Here is a 27,145-nt window from a genome sequence, read left to right on the forward strand (position 1 = left end):
AAAGACTGTCATGAACACTTGCTTGAGAGTGTCATCTGCCAGCTCACAGCAGAGAGTACTATAAATATTATAATGTTGTTTGGATTTGGATTTTAAGTAAAGAGTACTAAGAAGAGATCTGCCCCAAGGAGATTTTGTGGTCTGCCTGCTGGAGCAAGGGTTTGAGGAGCAGAGGATATTGATCCCTCTTCAGCTCATAACAGCAGTACCAGTGTTCTGCCTCTGCACTTTCTTTATGGGTTACTGCTATCTGCCACCACTCTCTCTTCCAACATCAATCACATAGTTAAAAAGGAAGGAAAAGAGCCCTAAAAGCAAGGGCAAAAAGATTGCTGAACGTTGTAACCTTGTTTTCCCTCTCCTAGGAGACTGACCATGTATTGGAGATTTATTTCAGAAATCAGGAAGAAACTCATCCTTGGTTGTTCAGCTGTTGTTTCTGTGCTTGTGACTTTTGTCATTCACTGTTCCAAACAACTAGTATGTGCATGTGTTCTCAACCACCAGTTATACTTCCCCCCCGCCTCCCCCCCCCCCCCCCAAACAAAAAGAAAAGGAAAAAAATGAGGAATCAACACATGCTTCCATAACTCTGTAACTCCTAATTGTCAGTGTGGCAACTGTGTTCCTTTTGTTGGTAGACACTTTTTTTTTTTTTTTTTTTTTTACTTTTCTATAGCCTTTCATTTGTAAATACACAGATATATCTTTCAACATAATAATATAATGCCTGATGAAGTGCTGTGTTTGTTCGACCAGGTTTAAAGTCCTGATGTGAAAGCAGTGAGACATACATGATCATATACACTGGAGTCTGTTGCTTTATCCTTCACAGTCTTTCTTAAAGATGTAAAATTGCTATCTGCTCACCATTGCTAGGTTTTGCTTTTATATTCTATGGGCCATTGTAAAAGGTTCCCTGATGTTTATGTTTATTAAGCTTGCTTTTCCATATTTCTAGACATTCACATCTTTTTAGATATACTGAGAATAATAGCCTGGTGTTTTCTTTTTTTTTTTTTTTCTCTGAAGGTCTAAAATACTATGCTGTACCTATTACAAAAGGTAATGATATTAGTGTGAGAAAAGAGTTCCATTGTAAGTATCTATTATATGTCTTTTTTTGCCAGAAAATGATTAATTGTAATGAACAGGTGTTTCTCGCCATGTCTTCAAACTTTTCAGAAGAGATAATATGCACCATTACTCCTTTGTTTTTAAACAAGGAAAGCTAATATCCCATCCAAACAAAGTGTGGAAATTGCATGTGTGATAGACTGTGTTCAACCTGAGGGAACAGGAATGAGTAAGATTTCATCCTAAAACCACAAATACATTAGTGTAATTTTTAGCTCAACTGGGATGAGAATCAGGAGACTGACTCAGAAGATTAATGCATTACGCTCTCTTTAAAGACTATGCCCAAGGATCAGTCCACATGCTAGCAATACGTTACAGATCACTCTGTAATGCTGTGGAACTAAACAATGACTTTACTGCCTTTAATTGTGCTAATAGGTGTCCTTCTTCTAGACAATGGCATCCTAGTGGTATCTCTATTTCTACAAGAAAGAATTACTGGGACATTGAGTCTTCTTCCCCTCCTTCTCTTCCTTAATTTTTTTGGCTGCAGGACTGAAATGAAGATTTAGAACAAAGCATTAAGTTGAGATGCTTTATTCTCTGCTCATGATCCACACTCCCTTTTTCAATTCAATTTTCCCTTTCACAAGTTGTTGTGGGTATTGGTATTGTTGAGGATGATAATTTCAGAAATTAAGTTAAAGGGTGGCAATGAGATTCTGCAGTGGCAATGAAAACAAGAGGGAGCAATATTGAGGTACTATTCTAGAAGCTGCCAGTTTGGTAATGCTAAAATATCTGTGGTTGGAGGCAAAGTGGTTACATATTTATTAAATGGCTGAACTTCTTTTGTCTCTCCTCTCTCTCTCTCTCTCTTTCTCTCTCTCTCTCTCTTTTTTTTTTTAATTTATTATTATATTGTGTTAATAATGCTATTACTTTTATTAGTTTGAATAAGTTCACATTTTTATGTTTCTTATTTTGAGAAATTACATTTAATTCAACCTGGAGGCAATGAAAGACCAATGATGCTACACTTGTGAAAAGGAAACTAGGCATATAGAATTGATGGATGATACTGTTGCCTTCAGAAGTTGCATATAAACGCTGATTTTTATAATGCACACAAATCATAGAATCGTGGAATTATAAAATGGCTTGGGTTGGAAGGGACCTCAGAGATCATCTAAATCCAATCCCTCTGCCATAGACAGGGATGCCACCCAGTAGATCAGGTTGGCCAAGGCCCCATCCAGCCTGGTCTTGAATACGTCCAGGGATGGGGCATCCACAACCTCTCTGTTCAAATGCCTCACCACCTTCTGAGTGAAGAATTTCCTCCTAATCTCTAATCTAAATCTATCCTCTTTTAGTTTAAGACCATTCCCCTTTGTCCTGACATTATCTGATTAAGCAAATAGTTACTCTCCATCTTTTTTGTAAGTCCTCTTTAGGTACTGAAAGGCTGCAAAGAGGTCACCCTGGAGCTTTCTATTCTGTAGGCTGAACATCCCCAGCTCTCTCAGCCTGTCTTCACAGGAGAGGTGCTCCAGCCCCTTGATCATCTTCGTGGCCCTCCTCTGGACCCATTCTAACAAGGGCAGAGCAGAGGGGGACAATCACTTCCCTTGACCTGCTGGCTACTCCTCTTTTGATGCAGCCCAGGACGCAGTTGGCTTTCTGGGCTGCAAGCACGTACTGCTGGTTCATGTCGAGCTTTTTGTCCACCAGAACACCCAAGTCCTTCTCTGCAGGGCTACTCTCAGTGAGTTCTTCTCCCAGTCTGTACTCATGTCCAGGATTGTCCTGGCCCAGGTGCAGCACCTTGGACTTGGACTTGTTGAACATAATTAGGTTCATGTGGGCCCAATTCTCAAGCTTGTCCAGGTCCCTTTGGATGGCATCCCTTCCTTCTCTTGTATCAACTGCACCACACAGCTTGGTGGTCCCATCCCACTGTTTATGTCATTGATAAAGATATTAAACAATACCAGTCCTAGGACAAACCCCTGTGGTATACCACTCGTCATCACCCTCCACTTGGACATAGAGCCATTGACCACCACTCTCTGGGTATGACCTTCAAGCCAACTCCTTATCCACTGAATGGTCCATCCATCAAATCCATCTCTCTCCAATTTGGGGACCGGGTTGTCATCTGGGACTGTGTCAAAGACCTTGCAGAAGTCTAGGTAGATGACATTGGTCAGTCTTCCTTTGTCAACTGATGCAGTCACTCCATTGTAGAATGCCACCAAATTGGTGAGGCAGGATTTGCCCTTGGTAAAGCTGTTCTGGCTGTCTTGGATCACCTCATTGTCTTGCATATGCCTTGACATTGCTTCCAGGAGGATCTGTTCCATGATCTTGCCAGGCACAGAGGTGAGGCTCACCAGTCTGTAGTTCCTTGCGTCCTCCATTCTGGTCTTTCAAAAAGTGGGAGTGATTTAAAACCACAGCTACTCTCAGAATATAATTTATGCATAATCTACATTAGATCAATAAATATGTATGTTTTCCTATCAATCTTTGTATTTCAGAACAATGCATGGATTTTCAGTTACAATCTGAATAAAAGTAGCTGATAACATCTTATCTTTCAATAGACTATACAGAACAGCAAATCTAGTGTAGAGATGATGCTTTTCCAAAGATTATGTATAAAGACAATGCTTTTCAATAAATATTTTCCAGCAAAAATGATTGAACTGCAGTTGAGATACTTCCTCAAAAATATGAATGGAAACTTTATCAGCTCCATATCAATTGTCCATCTACTTAAAAAAAATAATAATCAGAAGATATTTATGGAGCAATTTTGCCCCATTTTAAAATATGATAACAGCAAATATGACATTTGAGATACATCTATAATTCGATTCTTATCTGAGTAGGAAGAGAAAGAGAAACCACCTCCACAGACCATCAACGAAAGTGTGATCTGTCTAGGAAATTTGACCTTTATCAGCTGTATGTTAGCATTTGTCCTGTCAGTATTCTAATTGGCATCGTTCACAAGGTTGGTGTCTATATTAAGGGGGAACATAAAGCCGACAATAGGATTTCCTGGTTTCCCTTATGAGGTGCCCAGATTTTCTTGTCTTGTCCCAGAGTACATTTCCAGCCCCTGCCATGCTCCATCCCTTGCCATCTTTGCCAAGCCCATCAGCAGCAACAGAAGCAGCCCAGTAAGCTTAAGATTACAGGTAGACTCTGAACATAATAATCAGCAATTTTTCCTCATGTTTTGTAATTGTCACTACAATTTGCCATCATATTTGTAAATTTAAAGTTAGGATAGGCTGTAACTATATTTCCTGAAACTCTGTATCTTTGCTTCCAGAACAGGATACTGTTCAGTACTGTTTTCTTATTATACATCTTTACTTACAGATATTTTCTTTGATTTAATCACTAAATGATAATAGAAGGTGTTTTTGTTTTTGCTTTTTTTTTTTCCTTCTCCTAAGGCTAAGATGACATGGTCTGACATGGTAATGACATGGTAAGATGACATTCTTCCCCTAAGGGTAAGACATGACAAATGCACAGTTATGTTACCAAATCAAAGCTTTTATCTTCATTTGTTCTTTCCAAATTTCCATATAAACTTGCCATTCTGTTTGTCATGGTCTGGAGTGCACTAACACCCCATAGCAGCCCCGGGGCCGCCAGTCCCTGCCCCACTGAGACCGCAGCAGGGCTGGGCTCCAGCTCTCCACAGCCCTGCCCTGTCCAGCCATGGCTCCTGCCCAGCTGGGCCCACCCACAGGCTCACAGCGAGGCATTGGCCTTGGCCAGCCCAGGGGAGATGCTGGTACCCCCAGTGCTCTGTTCCTTGTGGGGCGCTTGGATGGACCCTGCCTGCGGGCCCTGCCTGGCCCACCCGGGAACACCCCATGCTCCTCATGCCTGGCCCCAGGGAGCTGCCAGCCGCTGAAGTTTCCATGATGCTGCAAGTACTGTTGTCAACAAAGATCTGTTTTACTTCACATTTTGTAACCTGTGAACATCCCTCAGACAAACAAAGGGTTTCAAATTCCCAGCCAGTACGTAACTTATGAGAAAATTTAAACAATAGGTAGAGATTCTGCCATTGAAAGTCGTACAGGATTACATTACAGAGGAGTACATCATTAATTTTATCTCAGAAACATTCCATTTATGTCCTCAAGGTAGCCTTTTGTTTTCTTTCTATGTAATTTTATCTTGTTTTTTCTCTTAGTACACGTTTCAGGATTAAAGCATGATATTATGAATAATATTTGTGGTTATGATTATGTATTAAAATATTCTGAAGATGCTTTTCCTCTTCCTTTTTCCTTAACTGGTCCATAAGACTCTTGGTATTTTGGTTACGTAGTATTGTGAGATAAAGCTTACGATATTTACAAGGAAGAAATCAATTCCGTTTGTAGTATTAAGGAATCTCTAAGAGTTGAAGCCTTCCTGGAACTCAGTAAACTGCTGCAGTCCCAGAAGCAGATATAGCCATCAGGAGAACAGTCCTAAGGGAAGAGGGTAGATTAAATGAAGTTTTGCTCTCTCACAAACTGTTCTTTCAAGAAATACATTTTAGATCAATAGATTGCATCTAAAAGTATTAGGGCAGAACATGCAGCAGTTCCATATATATCTAACCATGATGTGAGTTAGGCTTCTCTTGAATGGAAGATGAAAATAAAATAAGGGACTTACCAAAGTCACTTCTTCTTGAAGTATATCTCTTTATGATGAGATTTTCTGCAGGTTCTTGCCTTCAATATGAAATGGCAAGGTTCTGGTAACATAATGCAGGTCCTTTCCCTTAAATGCATTTCTCAAGTCTTGTCCTTAATCCATTTGTAATCAGTTCTGACAAAAAGTTAATATGGCAGTGAAATTGATTTTTCACTTGAGCCATAATGTTCTGTAAAAGTAACTGGATCACTGAAAGAGCGTACAGTATGTTTGTTTCACCGATCTTTTGTATTTAAGTTTCAATGCAGTATTGTTTTGTTCTCTACAGAGGAAGCCTTTTTGCAAATGGATGCCTTTATGCTAAATATCTAGCTTACTTTGTAGTTTGGAAAAAAAAGAAAACTTTAAGACAAGCATAAGAAACTCAGATTTTTTTTTTTTTAAATGAACATTATACTCATTTATAATGTCTATTCTGGATTTTTGTCGAAGCCTCTGTTTTGTTAAATAGATTGAATTTGGATCAGATGTAATACCATCTCCAAGGGATTCTCACTGGCGTAGACAATGTATGTCAGCAGTTGCATCTTCTGATTCTGAAATAGATGTCATAAAGGACTCCAAAAATTTTGCTTATCATCTCGAATTTGTGTAGTGCAGTATGTTCTGCAAGAGTTTCAGAATGCTCTGGCAAAGCAACAGTTGCAAGGTATACTGAAGTAGTAAAAGTAATATCGTGCATTAAGGTGTTATCAGCAAATTATTTTATGTAATCACTGCCATGGTGACTTATTAGTTATATATATATTTGTAATATTAAGATATCACCTCTAAACTATCACATAAGATGAAGTGAGGTAAAAAATTATGGGAAAAATATTCTTTTTCTAAACTAAAAAAACCTGAAGAGCGGTATGCTACGAAAATATACTTAGTAATAGTCTTGTTTAACAAAGTTATGCTTTAAATTACATAAAGCATTCATTTCTTAATTGGCATGTATATGTGTTTATTTTATTTTGATATGCCGTCTCCTTGTTCAACTGACATCATAGTAAGTCAGAAAAATACAAGCAAGTGCAATATAAGTGTGTAATAATGCAAAGTATGTGTGTAATAAGTTAGATTTGGCATTGTTTATAAAATGCTTTTTCATGACATAACATCAATATTCATCATTCTTGTAAAATTCTGTCTGTCCACTGCCCTTCACGATTTCTTTTTTTTTTCTTTCAAATATTATTTCCATGGTAAAGGTCTTCCAAGTAGATTTTTTTTAAACCTGTACTGCTGAAACAAAGTGACTGTACAAAAAGTCAACATCTGATAGTTTTTTAAAAGTTTGAAACATACGTTTTTGGAGTGGCTTGTCTTCAGAGAAAGGCCTAAGTAAAATTAAATCTTAAATAATTGTGGATTTAAATATAAATTATTAGGCTGTGACTTTTAGGTGTAGATTTAAAGAGACGGGTGATACATATTTACCATCAGCATGTTTATCTCAGGATGTATTGTTGTTTATAGGTATGAAGGGCAATTAATTTCTTGTTTCTCATAGGAGCAACATCCAGGGACAGAAATTTTTTTTACTGATCATCAGATACCCATTACCACATATCTTCTGTTGAAATAAACAGTAAATGAATGGAATAGGGTATTGACTATTTGTCTTGATCAATTAACCATGCAAGAGATGAAGGACTCACAGGTGCTTTTCCTTTGAATGTGGTTCTTTTCAATTCCTGACTTTGCAGGAATTTTGTCCTCCTTTTAACAGAAACTTGCTGGCAAGAGTTTTGGAGTGCTCTAACCTCCCCAGGGTTCATTGTGGGTTTTCCACCACATCCGCGAAGCGTTGCATTAGGCTGCGTTGTCAAAATCCAATAAGTTTGTTTTTTTTTTTCTGATTCATTTTAGATTAATAATACAACTAACAGCTGTTGCCAGATGACAGCTACAGTGTTGCCGTGTTTTTAATATTTTCTTCTTTTAACTCTGAAGATCCTTTCTTTCTGACAGGAGTCCTCAGGGTGAATTTCAAGGCCTTGAAATTAAAAATGATTCATGTAGCTGTTGACACACATTCCTAGGCAGAAGCAGCATAACAAATCAAAAACACACATCCTTTACATTTTCTCTCAAGTCACACATTTTACTTAAAAGAACTTAGTGAAAATTTAATTTTTACTACGGCTGTACCATGCAGCAAGAGTGTTAGATGATACAGGTAAGCAAAGAGCAATGCTTGTGAACTCAGGATAAATGTTAGGATTTTTAAATCCACCTCACCTTTTCATTGCACTACTTATTTTTATCTATATATAAAAATCTAGCACTGCTTGTTGTATGACAGACAGTTCGTCCCTGTACGACATATGAATTGTCGCATACATTGGCCTAAACACAGAGAAGAAAATATTCTTTTCTTACAAATTTTGGGTCTCAGAAAACAGCCAGCTGTTTTTTTTTCAGTGCTCACAGCAGCTTTCATGGTACTTTTGAAGGCCAGCCCCCGATGCTGGGTGTGCTGCAAAGCTGCCCGTATCTGAAGAGCATATTGGAGCACCTGCATCTGTAGCACCATGGCTAACTCAGTTCACCTTGTACCTGGGGCCTTCCTAATCCAGGACTTGCTCAACGTGTGCTAACACCCCAGTGTCACCTGCCCACAAACGTGCTTCCCATCCTCCTGAGCAAGCAGGGGCTGAAGGCAGCTGGGCCAGCTCAGGCATGGCTGGGATTTCTGAAGAGAGCAGTTGACAGCCTTTGAATGAGTATTGTCTGCAGCTGTGGGCTGCTGCACATGTGCTCTGCTTGCAGTTTCTGCCTGCTATGTAACAGGATAGAAAAAGACTTTCATTTTGCCTAGCTGAGGTGGAGGGAGACAGACATGTTAACATTTCTTTGTGCTAGCCATTTTCTTGAAACATGGATACTGAAACACCTGCATGTCAAACAGACGGGAAGCTTGTCTGAGGATCCCCAGTCCTCCTTCTCATGGCAGAAGGGGTCTGCTATCTGGCGGTAATCATCATAGTGCCTGTGTGACATCGTGTTGTCATCTGGTGTCGTGGGAAGTGCTTCTGACCTTCCACTCCAAATCAGTTTCATTTGATTTAGTTTTACAAGCAGAGCAATATGAAAAATAAAACCATATTACTGTTCTGAGAGGATGGCTTGGTAAACCATGGTAGACCGCAGTATGGTACAGAAGATAATACAAAAATTATTCAATGAAATTTGTATTAAGCTTCTGAAATCTAACCTTTCAGTAGTGAATTTTAAATTAAGACAAAAGCACAGGAGTGAACTGTACTTTTATTGCCTTTATGTGAATAAAGTGAGGGTTAGTTTTCTTTTTTTTCTTTTTTTTTTTTTCTTTTTTTTTTCTATGTTAAAACAACAGGTAGAATCAAGTCCATTTGAAGTAGAAAGGAATTTTAAAAAATCCCTATTTTTCCAACTTATTTCAAAATATCACATCATTACCTATTTAAAAGATTGTTATAGAGTGTTTTTTATTGTTACTTTAGTTTTGACTGAAAATAACTGATTAGTCCTTTGAATAGCCATCATGAGAAATGGTGAACAATTACCTTTTTTAGTGGTGTTGTTTCAGTTAGGTAACAATGAAATAATGCACCCCTGATTCAACATCAAACCTCTGATTTGTGAGAATCACTGTTCAGATTGATAGTCACAATATTTGTTCAGTAGACTAGTGTAAGTGAGTCTGGTATGGTGGAAAAGTGAGGAAGAAGAATTTTGAATACTTTTTTTTTTTATGCTACTTCTTGTTTTAGACAATCCATTTCTAGATATATTGGTAGTTTATATTCCATGATTTGGGAACTGTTTATGAAGTAGTATGTAATAATTTTTGGAAATTACAGAAATTCCAAAATTATTATTCATAAATAATAATTTGGAAATGTGTTTGTATACTGAGAACACAACATGAGAAGTAGTATGTTAATTAGAAATTACAGTTGGGAGGTGGTAGGTTAGACTGCTGATAACTTTCTGAATTAATCATGTAGATCATAGATTATACTAAGCTTTAGCCTGCATAAGTTAACTACTAGCCATCATAAGTTTTTAAAATATATTCTAAGCAGAGCTGATAGCAGATACCTATAGTTAAGGTTCACTAGCAGTTTCCATTGTAAATTCCTGATTTGAGAAGCACATAGACTTTTCTAGATTTTATTGTTTAACCTGAAATGACCTATTATTTATCTGTTGTTTTGTCATTTATCTGTTGTTATGTCTAGTGATTATGTTAGCTTTTGCTAGTGTCTTCTTAATAATAGAATGGATAGATCAAAAGCAGATGCTGTTGAAATACTGTTTCTACGTGGTACTTTATAAGTCTATGAACTTCATCTACAAGTCTGTATTATGTGCTCTTCATTGGTATATGATGAACTTAAGAATCACATTATACACTGCTTTCCCTGTCTCCGTGTTCCTGGGAGGGTGAGGCGTAATTGTCATTACATACCAGCATAACAAGCTAAATAATACTGATGCCAGAATAGCAAAATAGCAAAATTTTGTTGAAAATATTTCTACTATGTAAAAGAAAGGCTTGATAAACTTTGTCTGCAGTTAAATGAAAATAACAGTTACCTGTGTGTATCTGAACTGGAGCTGCACTTAGGCATTCATAACAATTACTCTTTTTTTTTTTCAATGTCAAAAAGAATGCTATATTTAAAAAGGCTCAATGGATGCTCTCATATAGAGATTTAAGGTCCTTTATACTAGGATCCTAAAACTTTCTAATAAAGGTTTTGGTTTATAAAAAATAAATTTACACTATATATGGAGAATAAAGATTTGAACTATGGTTATACTGTAGTATCTTGGAGTCCAGTTTTAGTTAACTTTGCTGTTTATATCATCAGTCATGTCATGCAACAAAATATAATGCATTTATAATATCCGCTCTGAAATGACCTATTCTCTCAAATGAGATGATGTGTTTGCAGTTACATTCATCATGACAGAATAAATCAACAAATATATTGAACAATAGACCTGACTGTAATACACAGTCATAGATCATGACTTCCATAATCCAGACCTATTTGCATTGGTAGATATATAAGTTTACTCAATTTTGTTATTGTTGGTGTATGTGAGTTTCTCCAACTTCATAATGAAGCCTTCATCTTCTTAACAGTTATATACTGTTTAGCTTTAATACGACCCTGAGCCTATGTTTTCTAATATCTTGATGTATATGAACTGAATTAAGATAATGTAACTTGGATTATTTTAACTCTTGCAGTCTGGAGTCTAATACAGGTGGACTCAAGTAATCTATACGTATACCCAGCCCTGATGTCCTTCCAGGAAAAGGAGAAAAATATTTTCTTGTTGTGCATTAGACTTGGAATTTTCTTCATTACAAGTAGCAGATAAAACATTTTGCATATGTTTATGAACCTAAGAAGTGACAAAGAACAGAAACATGCAAAAGCTATTTCAAAAGGATGCAACATCTGGTATCACATGTAACAGGATGACCATACTGAAAAATAAAAAGAGATCTGAGCAAATAGGAAGGTGGAAAAAGCAAGTAATGTACTTTTTGAGAAAGTTAGGAAGCTGTTATCTTGAGAATTGCAAGAACAAAAATTATTTTGAATGTGATGTTGAAGGAGACTAAAAATTATCTGGGGAATGGATATGAACTGTGTGTATTTCAGGTGCCTGCATTAAAAAAAAAAAGGAGGGGATTTTAAGAAACCATGAAATAAATTACTGCATTAGCCTAGGCAAGATGAAATGAAATCATGAATGAAGATCTTAGCTAAGGTGGAATTGAAATTATACTAGCTATAATTGTCTGCGAGGCTGGAGACACATTCCCTTAGGTCTGTGTGCAAGCAATATGTTTCTTTGAAATGTATATTCTTTTTCATTTCTTTTATTATTTTTAACATATTATTATATATTATTATATTATTATTATTATTATATATTATTATTATATTATTATATTTTATTTTTTAACATCTGCCCTTACAAAAATCCTGTCAAAATTGCCTGTCAGATGTGTTAAAAAGGAAAATGATCACTGAAAACAAAATTGTTGTCCCTGTTTCTGGGTTTCCTCATTTAGGAGCATAATGTAGACTGTGGGTAATATCAAATGTTCTGGAAGTGTATTTTCTGACCTGACTCTTATTCTTTAATGACTGGAAGTACATTTAATACATAGCCAAAATCCAGGCCCTCCTTTATGGTATCTGCTCTTATGCTGGCTTTGTTAAATGGGTTCGTCCACTTTTCACTTCCAGTTCCACTTTGAACAGTTCAGGCTATTTTTTATCCATCATTTTAAAGCAGTCTCTCACCTTATGTGTTGTTGTGGACAATTCTGGTACCTTTCTGTTGAGCAAGTTAAATCAATTCTTCCCTTTTCTGTTATTAATAATGAAGATTTTATACATCCAAAATTGATGTTATTTGGACATGACATTCATTTTTCTATGTCTCTTTTTTGATGAATGCTTACATAGTTTTTCATCTCAAAAGTTCATGAAATGTTTCAATATGGTTGAATGATTGAGTAGGTTACATAAATGACATCTTAGCCAGGTAGAGATTTCATCTGACATTTAAAAAACACACTGATTATTGATTTCTTGGAAAATGTGTTTGCACACCATCATTCTCACCTATTATCTACTTCTTATTTTTATTTATTTATTTATTTATGTGTCAAGCGGAAAATTATATTATTGTTCTTGTGTACAAAATAGCTGACTTGGTTTTCTCTTCATGTGGGCAAATAGGAAAAAAAAAGTCACTGCTAATAAAGCCAGTGGAATCATTCTAGTATATCATAAAGAGAATCTGATTATTCTGATTTTACAATACTAGCTTCATGATGCTTATGTTCCAATAAATCCTTGCATCATCCATCATCTTCATCGTTCATGTTTTACATTAATAGCAGGTCATTTGAGCTTGAGACTTTGTCTTTTTCTTAATGAAACTAGTGGATGTCTGGTAGTCTTACAAATCCAGTGAGAACAATGAAAAGCAATTAGCAATGTACATTTTCAGTAATATGGATATACATGTGCCTTTAGCTTACTATTTCATTAATTCTTATCTCACCAACGTAAAGATTCAAATGTGTTTGAACTTTTGCCAAATTATCTGTACATAATAGAGAACATATTTGGTATTGATATTTGGTAACATGATGAGAATGTTCCCTTCTGCTGTGGACCACTGAGATCCTCAGTGATTTTACCTGTTCTCATCGCGTGTTGATGAAGAAATGTCATTATTTTGGAATGTGTATACAGGGGGAGTCATATTGACAGTAAGTAGTATACCAGTACAAATCGGAGCAGAACCAGACCTTTTCTCTCAGCCAGGAACTCACATCACATTTGAAATCCCATGCAAGTATCAAATACAGAATTTGGTGGCTACAGGTGTGTTCCACAGAACTGCACTCTCTCCTACTGTTAACAAGTTGAACAACAAAACAGCATGTATCTTCCCTCCCTCACTCCCTCCCTCCAGGAGGTGTACTCTGCTATTCCAGACAATATTACTGCAGCATTACAGCTTGGAAAACCCACAGATCTTCTGAAAATGGCAAGCACTCTCTTGTATGATTATTCCATGATCATAATCTGCAAACTGAAGGCCAGAAGCATTTATATGTACAAGCATTTGTATATTAAAAAGGAACTTCAGATATTCTGTAGAAATACATGAAAAAGAAAAAAAAAAGTAAAACATTACTTATGTAGACAGTTCTGCAATTTAGTACTTGACTTTGTTGGGAATTTTCATTTGAAGGGAAAGTAGAGTTGAGTATAAAATGTCATTGCTTGTATTTGGGAAGAGACTTGTGGTTTTGGTTTCATGTTTTTTTCCTCTTCTTCTTTTCCAAAAATGTTAGTGCTTAATGACGTGTAGTCAAACTGCCTCACTTTTAAAGTAGTATCCTTCTGTATCTTTTATGGATGCCATCTGGCCATCATACCATAGTGGTTCAGAATAAAAGTTCAGGTTCCCGTAGATGTGTTAACATACTGTGCTGCCTAGATGAATGGATTCATGCACAGTTTTTCTTAACTAATTTTTTTCTACCTTTTTTCTTACCATGTTGGTGGGAAATGTACTTATGCGGCTCTAAATGAAGTTTGCACTTTATTATTCAATAGATAATAAAATGTATATTGTGAAATATATTTTGAAATACCAGCAATATATACATAGAGAGAGAGCAAAATTATGATGGAAAGATTTATTTTAAGAAAAAATCTCTGTGGGTTTTGTTTGTTTGTTTGTTTTTGTTTTGACATATCATACTTGAGATTTCCATTCTCTTAAGGTCAGTTTTGGCTCCCAGCCTCACTGTGGTAAAAATAGCATGAATATCAAGGAAAATAAGTTCCATAGTAGTACACAGTTTCTTAAGCTCTCCTTTTTGTTGAACTCAGTTGAAATCTGAATAATTTGAAATTGAATTATTGTAATTTAAGTATTAAATGATGCAGAAAATAATGTAAAAAAGAAGCCAACAATGTTTGTGTGCTGTTACACTTGTCAGCCTAACTACCTTGTTGGTAGCTATTGGAACATTATTCACCCTGTGTTTGATTTAGCTGCATTTTTGCTTAATGTTGAAAAATATCACTTGCAATTAATTTTAAAGGAGAAAAACTAAACACTTTTTTCACTTGAATAGATTGTTTTTGGCTCTTCAAAATTATACCAGCTGACAGCATAGCCAACATCAAAACCACAAGTCATTGCAACTTATCTAGAAAAACATTCATCCTTTCAGTGTTGATAATTTTAAGTTCTGAGAATAACTTGTTTATTTTGTTGGCCAGATTAGGTAGGCCACTCATACAGAGAAGTGGAAAAAAAATTATGTCAAACTGATTTGATTTTCCTTTTTTCTTTCTTTTTTCTTTTTTTTTTTAATAAGCATCTTTCATCAAAAACAAAACAAAAAGAAAAATCATATATGTTTGTTCATTCATTTCTTTAGAGCCAATGAAAAACAACCATGTAATTTTGGTACATTCCATAATAAAGAAGTAGAAAAATTGAAGTCTAGGTTTACAAAGCTGCCAGTGGAAAGTTGCTGATTTCATCATCCTTTTTAAGTAGGAGATAGAGTTTGATATATTCCATTGGTTGGGATGTTTAAGCTTATCCTTCCTATATGAAGAATGCTGGCTAGAGTATTATTGCTTAACTTAACTTTTGTTTAAAAAAATGGATTTGAGTAAGCAAGAACAAATGATAGTTTTTGCCATAAATGAAGGAAAATTTTCTGCAGTGTAATATTTTGGTTTAGATATTGTAAAATACTTTATGTTGATATCACCAGAAAGAAAACTTTGAAATTAATTTATCTAAAATTTTATTTACTGAAGTTTATTTGATGTTTAAAATTGATTGACAAGGATGAATGAAGAGGAATGGCATTATTATTTTGAGGCTTCTCAATTTATATGTATATTTTTAATTATTTTTGCTTAAATTGTGGGTTTTTCTTTTGCACCAGCTATTGGCCAAACCTGAGAAAATGTTCTGCCTACACATGTCCCAGTCTGTCCTTTTGACACTGTTTTCTTTTGCTTAAACCCTCACTGAAGCAGGAATTAAATGTAATCTACTTTTTTTCTTGGTGTTTTAACGTTATGCATTGTTGTTTTTTCTATTCTCACACTTATGGAGTATCCTACACAGACTAGAAGAGTTTTAGCAGGAAAGAAATGCTGTAATCAGTGATAGGAAGATAACCACAAGAGGTGGAAGCTCCAGCTCTTGTTCCTTTTCTGCCTGGCTCAAAGCATTTGTTTTCACCAAGGCACTTTACTTCTTGAGTAATCATTCTCATTGGGCATTACTGTGAATCTACCTCTGGTTTGCTATCTGCTCCCATCTTAGTGCTAATAAATTTATTTAACAAATCTGTGAATAATTTTATATTTCGGAAAACATGTGTTTGTTTTTTCCCCCTGTGAATAAGCAGTCTGTGGAAAAAAGAGCTCTGCAGCACTTATACTGTCCCATCAATCACATATGCTGTTATAGTTGCCTTCTGCCTTTTCCAGACAGTCTCTATTTGGGATGAAAATTTGAGTTATTAAGTGTTTCATACAGTCATATCTCTCATACTGTACTGAGTGAGGCTTGCTGTGACCAGAGAGAATAATTCAAAATCTCTAAGGATTTGTGACTTATACAGTGTACATAAAACATATTTAATATATATATAAATGAACAGATAATAATCACATTTCATGATGATATATATTGTAGAATTTTGTGTGTTCATTTTAGGCTATTTCTACATGTCTCCTGCATTTCTAAAAGGGAATCGCAGGCACTTGTGTTTGTTCAAACACATGGTAAGCACTGTTGCTTATTATTGTGCAAGCTTTGGCATATTTCCATGCTGAAAACTGAGAAATTATGATATATATTTTTAATATATTAATCTTTTTTATTTTCAATTTTTATGGCTATTTTGAATATGTAGGTTCAACTATTAGCATTTTTTTCAAGATTGTTTTTTACTTTTATATTGCTTGCTTTCATACTTTTATACCTTCCTTATCTCTGAGTTTGTACCAGGGTTGTGGAGTGTAACGACAAAAAAAGAAGGTGAGACACGAAATAGTTCGCTGGGAAACCTCTCCTCATTCTGGAACTTTTTTGATGTTTTTACTGTGGGTATGCAACATAACATTTTATATTCAGAGGGAGTAGCCAATCATCTAGTATGAACTAATAATATTTACACTTAAAATGATCAGTTTGATGGAAGTGTTTTAAATTACTGAAAAAAACACAAACATTTTAAGACAAGTGGCAAAGTATTAATAATTAATTTGATATTTATTGAAATAATGACAGAGAAAAATCAAAAACTTTAACGCATGATATATATATATGTGTATATATTATACTATATAATATAATATAATATAATATATATTATATTATATATTATATATTTTAAAAGGGCCAGCAGGGAGAGGGAGGTGAATGTCCCCCTCTACTCTGCTCTTGTGAGACCCCTCCTGGAATACAGTGTGCAGGCCTGGGGCCCCCAGCACAAGAAGAATGTGGAGCTCTTGTAACGGATCCAGAGGAGGGCCACTAAGATAATCAGAGGGCTGGAGCACCTCTCCTATGCAGAAAGGTTGAGGGAACTGAGCTTGTTTAGCTTGGAGAAGAGAAGGCTCTGGGGAGACCTCATTGTGGCCTTCCAGTACATGAAGGGAGCGCATAAATAGGAGGGGGAACTCCTGTTTACATGTGTTGGTAGTGATAGGGTAAGGGGGAATGGTTTTAAACTAAGACAGGGGAGATTTAGGTTGGAAATTAGGAGACATTCAATTTGCAGTATTTCTTAACTTCTGTCATTAGCCCATTTTCTGCACTGCAGAATGAGAGGAATCCTAAGATTTTGCTGCATAAAAAGATGGAGTGCTGCTTCAAGTTATGCTTCTAGTTTTTCCTAGAATCAAAGCAAAATGTATTTAGGAAGAGAAAATTTTGAAAATCTGGTCCCTAAAAATGGGATTTTAATGCACTAATTAATGTAAACAGATAAAAATGGATAGAAAGAGGGAGTGCAATGTGTTTGTTTTTCTCCAGTTTGATATCATGTCATATCCTGACTTTCACCTCTAGCCAAATTCATTTCTTTCTAAAATGGTTGCTGTCCTTCAAGTTGATTATTGACAGAGTGAAGACTTAAATACAAGTGTACAAATTAAGCTAATCCATTTAACAGAATCCATACTTCTTTGCTGTGTTTAAGTCCTGTATAATAACCCTGCTGTGCTTATTGTAATTTTGTGCTGCACTTTTATCCTCAACTACTCCTGCACCAGCTGCTGCTGCTTCTGGAAAGCAATTTTGCTGGCATATCATTTCATCAGCTGTAGTTGCCCAAGGGAAATCGTTAGATCAAGTCAGTTCTACAGATACTGTCCTCTGTTTCGAGAAATCTGTCCTTTGTTTTCCCACATGTGACATACAGATATTCAATTTTTGTCTTTGTGTGTGTGTTTCTTAATCTTGTAAAATCTTAGTATTATTTATAATACTGGAAAACATTGTAGTATTTTGGATTCCTGAGTGAATGCAACTCAAAATCTCTGCAACTCTTGCCTTTAGCGTAAGTTGACATCTTCTCTTGGAACTGAACTTTTAGACCTGAAACATTATTTTATTAGAAATATTTTATTTTATTTTATTTGAAAGAAGAAATTACTAATGCAATCTTATGTATATTCTGACAAACATGGACAATCATGACAAACTTTGTGAAATAATTCTTCAACATTTTATTAACCTTTCCCAATATTTTATTAAAAGTACATTCAGAAAGCAAATTTATGTAGTAATCTAGTTAGTAAGAACAAGAACACTTAAGAACTTACTTAGAGATTACATCTTTACATGAGAATTAGTAGATGATTTAAGGAATTTTACTAGGTGTTCATGAGGCATGATCAAAGAAGTAAGAAGTAGAACTGCTAATTAAATATTGATAATGCAAAACATTCACATAAAATGGAAGATTCATGTATACAGAGTCATGTTTGCAAATGGCAGAAAAATAGTACAGAAAGGAAAACTGTGGTCTATGCAAAAGATAGGATACCAATATGGATCCTTACTAGATTCACTAGCAAAAACTGTAATCTTAACATCCTGAGAATGTTTTTTGCTAATGCTTTTCATAACATTCAAGAATATCCTGTGATGACATTTTGTGTAGGCTTAAGAATAAAGAATAATGAGGAACTAGCACATAAACAGAAGCTGATATGGACTCTAAACAAAAGATACAGTAGTAATTTCTGAAACATGCATCTAGGCAACCTCCCTGCCTGATGATGAGTTAATACTGTTTTTTTAATTAAGTTTACAGAAAATGGAAAAGTTTTGGAAGACCAGAAGACAGACATTGTGCCAGTATTTTAAAGACCTGTCATTCTGACATTGATCCTGCTCAAAATAATAGAGCTGTTATAAGGAATCAATTAAGAATCAGCAATGCAATTACAGGAAGTTGGCATGGGGTTATAGACAAATATGTTGTCTAAATCAATTTGATACACCTTTGATAAGATTACCATCAAGTGATAAAGACAGTAATGTTGGCGTTTTATAAATTAACCTAGTCTAAAATTTGTTTTCTGACTTCTGTAATATATTTCATGTTGATTGAAAGTATGGAAAGTGTAAAACCCACATGACTTTTAATGAACAGTATTGAACAAAGAAGTATTAAGAAATCAGAATATAGCAAAAGCCTGGTGGGTCAAAGTAGTGGTCCATATAGGCCAGTATTCTGCTTCTGACAATGTCAGCGGGGAAATGCTGTTTAGGGAGAGCACATTTGCCAGGACACTCTCTGAAGTCTGCTTCCCTAATACTTTCCCAGCATCTGCAACTGTTGCATTAGGGATGTAGGGGGATGGCACCTTTCCTAATTTCTATACTATCTGTTTGTGAATCTGTTGTCCATTAGTTTAATCCTTTTCTGAACCTGCTGATACTAGCCTGTGGTAAGAAGTTCCAGAAGTTTACTACCTGCTTTTTAAAGAAATGCTTTCTGTCTACTTCATATCAGCCTCTCTTACAAGTTTAATCAGCTGTCCTCAATTCTAGTATTGTTGGGTTCGATGAATTGTAGCTCTGAGTTTATCTTATCTTTCATTTTATTACCCAGAAGAGCTTCCTGTCACATACTTACTCTGTGATTTCACTTCACACTCTTTTTTCTTGGAGAGAATTACTGAATAGGTGTACAAATAAAGCTATGAAAATACCAACATGTAGCATTCCGACTTTTCATGCAGTAAAATCCGCTGCCTTGCTGATTCTGTAGACCTTGATCATATCTTCCTGCAGTTCTTAAGTCAATAGACCAAAGAATGTCCACCTTCCTATACCGTCTTCGTAAGGCAACTGCACCAAACCTTCAATTTACTTGTTCTCTGTACCGCACGTAAATCTAGCTGGAACCTAAGATATGTTCTTACAGTCTAAGACCAGAATGGCTCTCAGTACCAAGATGTGGGCACACTACATTTTAAAGAATGGCAGAATGTCATCCTCCATCCTGTTCTTAATATCTTTTCCAGTGTGTCTAACATTTTGTTGAATTTTGTAGTTGCTGTTATGCCAGTGATCTAGAACTGATGACAATGACTACAAACTCTGTTTTCCTTAGTCATAACTGCCAGTATGGTTTACATATTTTTTCCTAATGCATTACCTTACATTTCTATACACAGAAGCTCATCTTTCACATTTCTGGACTGTTTTTTGAGCTTATTTTAGAGTTTCTTGCTCTTGATGGTGTTGTAGGTTGTTTGAGTTGCCTTTCTGATATTTGCTGTTGCTTTGCCGTTTATTTCCCTCTTGGCCTTTTCAGAGGCACAGTAAATGATAGCTCTTTCTCCCCTGTGACTTGCATCAGACTGAACAGGGCACTTTTCTCACTCTGTCAGCTTTCTTCCCACTCCTATCTTAAATGCTTTTCAGTGACCTTTTTAGTTTTCAGTGCCAATCGCCTGGTTCCATTATGATTAAAGCGTAGCCTGACAGTTCTGTCCAGGCTTCTCTTGTCCCAAAAGCATCCCTGCTTCCTGTTCTGCCAAAAGTCCTGCTTTCTATACCATACCCTCGTCCACCTAGTGAGACTGTAAATCTCTGCCTGCATCTCAGGATTTATGTATGAGCCTGGCAGTTTTCCATGGGGATCCTGGACCCCAGTCCCCTGCCCCTGAAGACAAACCCCAGAATATTGCTCCTGCACTTTTCTACATCACTGATAGCAACATGAACTATGCCAGCTGACCCCTCTACATCTCCCAGCTCTCTGGACACCTTAGGAGACCTATTACTTTTATACCTAGCAGACAAGTTAATCAGTGTCCTCTCAGATGTCATGAACTTCATTATTTGTGTGTCTAATAATTAAATCTTTCAACTGCCATTACCTGCCTGACTCTTTTTATCTTTGAAGTTCCCCTGAGCTGCAGGAGTATTCTTAGTGCAGCCTGCAAAAGAGCAAAACAAATTTAGCTGCAGGTGGCTCTCAAGCAATAGGTTAGATCCCTTTTTCTCAGGTAGATGTCCTCCTTGGCTGAGACTGCTGTACTTCTTTATGGAAGGAATGCTGGTCCACCACTGCTGTGGAAGATAAATTGTTCTACAGTATTCCTGTAGATCTCAGCTATCAACCTTTCAGATCTCCTTAGATGTTGGAGTGAGCTAGAATATCCCTGTCCTACATGTACTTATACGGACCCATCCATCTCCTGGCTAGGTAATTGTTTAATAATTACACATTCTGTGTAATAAAAAAAATAAATCACATTCTGTTGCTTCAATGGTAAAAGAGGTTTTGTCAAGCAGTCATAATTATGGTGGTCTCTTTATTTGGTCTGCTTCCCATCTCTGTGATCTCTAATCTCTTTCAAATGTTTAAAGCATCCTAGAAGTACCTAGTTCTCTTAGTTATTTAGAAAGAAATTCTAGACAAACAGATCAAGCTTAGCTATTGAAGATATTTAAAGTTAAATCAGATGAGTGCACAAATGCACTGTTAATATGGAAAGGTGATTTTTCTTTGGCTTTAACATGTACTGGAACATGCTGTATTTGGGTAATAGGTATATTTTTACTTGAATAACAAATTAATAATATTTATCACTTCAGAATTTCTTGAGGAAATTCAAGCCCTGTTTATAAAGACAGTCTTGATTTTTTAATTTTCCTTATTCTGGTGGAGGTAGCTCAATCCTGTTCTTTTTCTATAGTAATCTTTAATTAGTTTTGTTAAAAAAAAAAAAAAAAAAAAAAAAAAAGAAAAAAAGAGATGAAGAAACGTACTATTTCCTTATAGTTTGCTTTTTATAGGTTCTCAAGGAATGAATGAGTAATATTCATCTCCAGCCTGCTGCTGTAAACTGTGTGTTTGCAATTGAAGCTAATAGATTCCTCTTTTTTTTTTTTTATTGTCTTTTCTAGAAACTGAAGAGCTCAACTTTGTTGAGCTTCAACTTCAATTTTGTGAATTTTAACATGGCCTAGATGATAACCAAACTAAATGATCGAATTTAATAATTTAGCCATGAAAGCTTCTTACCTTTTCAACATTTGCTTGATTTACTTAGGAGAGTGTCATCTTGGGAAAGGCTTTAGGAAATGCCCATTAGCAATGCCAAGGGAAAAAAGTTTAAGAGCTTAAAATCTATTCTTTTTCATGCCTAGATGAATTCATCAGTGGAACATCCAGCTCCTTCAACATATAAGTCTTTTAGCATAGCTCACAATTTTACTCTGAATTACTTTTTTTTTTTTTTTTCCCCACTGTTCTGAACACTTTTGTCTTCTGAAGTTTTGTTACTTATATAAGTGAATCTGTTTAAATCAACCCTTCTGTGTCTGTGCTGGTCTGTCTCAACTCCTTTTGAGGTTTGTTGAGGGACAGGGGTACTTTTGTGACTTCTCATCTCAATGGGAAGTCTGCAGAATCCTAGGAGTATCTAGTTCTCTTCATCGGTTAGAGGGATATTTCATTGGTTAGAAGGCACTGTAACTTCTATAAGTGAATGAAAACATAAAAGTTATCTGTTCCAACATCTATATAAAGGTCTTTCAAGACGCTACATTTTGATAATAGAATTCTAAGAATGGAAAAATATTTTTTAAAACAAAATCTTATCAACACTGATTATGATGTAGAGCTTTAATTGCATTCACATAGTAGAAATTTAGAATATAATAGCAATTGAAAGGTAGCTAAAACACTTGAAAGAGATATACAGGAATCTTTTATGAGAATGTTGTAAGACATATGACGCAAGCTTTCTACTTCACTTGACATTGGTATACCCTCAGCTTGAGTATTATGTCAGGTTCTTGGCACTCAAAAAATAGTAGAGAGTTTGAAAGGATCCAGAAAAGCTAACAAGAGTGATAAGAACTTTGGGAAAAAAATGGTCTGAAGAGAAATATTTAAAAAAAAAAAAAAAAAAAGTCCTTGTTTGATCAGAAGGAAAAAAGTGACTGGGAAAACAAGTGGTAAGATTCTTCAAATGTCCAAAAAAGACTGGAAAAAATGTTTTCTGTGGTTGTTGCAGATAGATAGAAACGTTAATTAATTTAGATTGGCAGGGTTCATATAATACCATCATTTATTTACATTTTTAAAAGGACTTAAAAAAAGACACCAAAAACAAACAAACACAAACAAACATTCTTGAGAACCAAACAGTTGCATACTGGAATATAGAGAGTCCAGGAGAGTTTGAAACCATTTGCCATGGGAGGTTCTAAAATCAGGTTAAATAACACCTGGTAAGAATGCTTGATGTGAGGTCCTTGATCTTGCACGTGGGGACATGGGACACTACAGGTGTGTGGTGTTGTGTGGTGGGGGTGAGGGGCACACCGGGCTGTGAGTCTGCAACTGGGAAGACCAAACACTCAGTGGGGCTTCTTCCAGCATGGAAGGCAGATCCCCCTCTGCTCTGTTGGTCCAAACTCAAAGTGATGCTAGTGTGGAACTGCAGATCGAGCCAGACAGTGCCTGGAGAATAATGGAATAGTTAAAAGAGACTTGTACTAAAAACATGTGAAAGACAAGAGCCACAAAGGGAAAACTTCAGGGAGCGTATTTATCTATGTCTTGTGCTGAAAGGGGCATGTGCTTTACGGCAATGTTTTCAAATGACATATGAATAGACTTGTTTAAATTTATCTCGTAGTATGACGTTAATGGCAACATGGATAGAAAAGCAAGACTAAGAGCAAAGTTCATGAACAAATTACAGGATAATTATAGGATTTTAAAATTATAACAGAAATCACTGAGAATATAATAACATCTACATTAGTGGATTTAATTATTTCTACGAGTACATTATTTTTTGTATGCAGTTTGCATAAGCCTCGTTGATAAAGTTTTTTTTTTGTTTTTTGGTTTTTTTTTGTTTGTTTGTTTGTTTTTAAGAATGAAGCACTACAGGAAATGGCAAGGGGAGAAATGAGGAATGGGCTACTCAGAAGTGTGGTACACCACATGGTGTACCATAGCTTCTCCAGGCCTATCTGAGCTGTCATAAGGAGTGGCTGGGTTGTTCACTGAGAATAAGCAACTGTTTCAACCATCCACAGTAAGAATGATGTCATTGTGCAGTGGGTTTTTTGAAGTTTTGCAAAAGCCCGGCTTGGTTACTACACAGACTCTGAGGCCATTCAGCTTACAGTGTTACTCAGCATACTGTGTTGATGTAGCAGTAAAGTCAGGGTAGGAGGAGAATGCTAAGATTTTTTCTGTCTCTGGAGACTGCATCTTTACTTCAGTTTTATGGTATGGAAGTATAAATATTTGATTAGAGGGCTTCTAAAAAAATCTATTTATTCTATTAGTGGGTGTTTTTAAAATAGTTTGTAAATCTATATTTCACCTCACTCTAACCCTTTCTGTGTGTTTACTGTAGTAAAATAATGTTCACTGTAAATCCATGAAGACTTCTTTCACCACAAGACTGCCATTTTTCTGAATATCCATTAGACCTTTATTAGCAAAAAGGACAGGGCCAGTAATCTGTAATGTTCTTTTCAGCTTGTATTAAAAAAAAAAAAAAAAAAAAAAAAAAAAAAAAGGAAATATCTGAGTTGTTGCTCCTTTACATAGACTCAGATTTGTAGCCTGATTTTTCAAGTGGACTTCTCTGTGTGTAAAGAATTCATTCCTGGCCATGAATATGTCATGCAGTCAGTTCTTAAAAAGATTGAGCCCCAGCTAAATTGGAGAGTGTTTTCTTAAGATAAAGTTTCTTACTGTGTCAGTTCATATCTTATCCTAGTTTAGGAAATTAAAGAAAAACAAATGAAAACAGAGGGGCATTAGCTCTCTGTAAACAGGATCGATGCAGTACTGCACTTGTCTACCCAAGAAACAGCTTGATATAAATGTGACTTGCATGGTATTTGTCCTAAGAATAGAGTTACTGGCAACTGTTTATGTGGGTGGCATCCACTTCATAGTTAAGCAATCAATCACATAAAATTTTCACATCCCTTTCTTTTGCATACCTACAAATTTTCACAAAGAAAGCACAAAAGAGTTAAGAATTTTAATCTGATTTTAATTTTTGCTTGAAATTCATGGTTGCCAGTTCACACTTTCATGCTTAGGTAAAGATTTATGGAGGGTACTTCTTAGGAGCACCTACGGGAAAAAAAAAAAAAGTATCTTGCAACTTGTGTATATATATGTGTATATAAAGAATAGATACAGGGGCTTTAAATAGAATGAAGTGTCATTAGAAGATTTGCATGCAAGAATGTTTGGTACTAAAGTGAATGAACAGAGCTTGTGTATAAATCAAAATGTATTATTTGTTTTATTGCTTCTTGCAGAATAATGAATATAATTCTTGACTGAATATAAAAATTCAGCAAAAAAATCATAGCACTATTTCCCTCCCTTTTCCACTGCAGCAAAACTCTTTATATAAATATTCACTACTGCAGAGAAACCAAATGTATCCTTAGAGGCTGGGAATACTATATGTCATTCAGAAGCATCCTTTTCTAGCAGACACTTGAAATTGTATGCAAGCTCTTTCAGTTAGGTGGATGGACACAGTTGTATGGGGCCCCTGAGATAAAAGGAAGGAGAACGAAAGAGGAATGAAAGGCTCCATTGCTTATTTTGAAGTGAGCAAAAAATAGAATATTTACAGTTCCTTTGGATACCGTACTTTTTTTTTTTTTTTTCCCCTGTGGCTTTTTTTAAAGACTATCTAATATTACCAGAATTTTTAATTTGTGTTTTGGCTTTCAAAATATTCCATTACTAGAATAGTAATGTACTATCTGTGCAGAGGCGAACGTCATCAAATGCACAAATTACATATTCAAAACAAATATTGTATAAAAGGTCCTAATATCCACTGTTTTTTCTGTGCTTTTATATCTGCTAAATTTGTAGTTATGTGTAACTGTTTGGGCGCTATGTATTTTTGAGCCATATCAGGTTATTTAGCCATGAAATGCCTTGTTTGTTCAAAATTTAGGTAATGTAGATGATATAGCTGTCCTTTGAAAAATAGCTAGCCAAAAGTGGATTGATTTATTTCCTTACAGAAAAATGAAATCATATTGTGCTTTGAATTTAAACATGGAAAACAAGAGCAGATCATATGTTAAAGCTGCTCCCAAGTAAGTACTTAGTGGTCAATAAGTGGATCATAGTTCTATGCCTTGCCCTGATTACCAAAATAAGAAATATAGAAGTGGTATTTCATTCTGTTTATTTAAGATAGGGTAAAGGTTGAGGGACATCACCTATAAAACCTGTAGATGACAATCTTAGAAGTGTAATGACATAGGCTGACTTTCAGGAAAACAATTTCTGTCAAGAAGGAAGAGCATAGGATAGGCCCTGTTAGGAAGAAAGAAAGGCAAAGAAGACTGCTCAGTTTTCTTGTTTCCCCTTCCTCACAACATGGTACTGGTCTCCACAGTTTAAATGACAGATTGCTGTCATAGATCTGTTATCACATAAAGAAAGTTTATGTAGAGAGGCTTTACAACATTTTATATGCATTGGCAAAACTGCATGTGGTTCATGCAGCTTTCAGCCAAGGATCTTCCACTGAAAATTGCCAGCTTTAAACTCCAGATGTTCTTTCAATCTAGTGAATGCTATCTTAGATAACTCAACTATGTGAAATGGTGAATGAAAGCAAGGTATTCTTTATGACTGTCAGTACCTACATTGTGAAGATTTGCAGATAAAAATTAACTGCTTGACTTCCATTCATAACAGGTGAAAAACAAAGCTTCTGACAAAATTGCAAGGTAAATAGAAGTATCCTTATGTTCAGAAGAAAGTTGTGTCTAAGCCTACAGTGAGAGACCAGTAACACAGCAGGAAAAAGTGCCTTTTAGGCATGATTTTTTTAGCCATAATGCAAATCCTCTCCCACTCACTGTGAGAAATACTTTTTTCCAAACTGACAGGGAAACGGGGAAGGGTTTGTTGTTAGAATTTGGTCTGGACTGTGAAACTTGGGTATGCTGTCAGGTGAATTTTGGCACAATGCTGTGAAAAAGGAATCAGACATCTTTTTGGCACTAAGATGATTTCTCACATTTGGAAAAATGAAACAGAAAACAGACATACTGAATATGGTAATGAAATAGCTGTACAGATTTGTTTACTTGAGAAAACACTGTGTGGGTTGATTTTTTATTTTTTTTTTAATCCATTTAGAGGCAAGGTCAATTCCACTGTTTAAATTATAGGAAGTACTAATGCATCTAGAGA

At 35.6% G+C, this 27,145-nt stretch overlaps 1 protein-coding gene and 1 long non-coding RNA gene across 28 annotated transcripts in view; one reads left to right on the forward strand and one right to left on the reverse strand.

Annotated features, from left to right (window-relative positions):
* CDH18 (cadherin 18) overlaps positions 1-27,145 on the forward strand; it is a 543,479-nt gene that overhangs the window by 424,629 nt on the left and 91,705 nt on the right. The window lies entirely within an intron of this gene.
* On the reverse strand, positions 522-8,683 carry LOC310894597. Its single transcript, XR_014580034.1, has 3 exons — positions 8,194-8,683; positions 5,782-7,849; positions 522-5,591 (listed from the first exon to the last, which is right to left on the reverse strand). It is a non-coding gene; the product is annotated as an uncharacterized lncRNA (long non-coding RNA).

Source organism: Anser anser, assembly GCF_964211835.1.
Source record: "Anser anser genome assembly, chromosome: 2".
Taxonomy (NCBI): Eukaryota; Metazoa; Chordata; class Aves; order Anseriformes; family Anatidae; genus Anser; species Anser anser.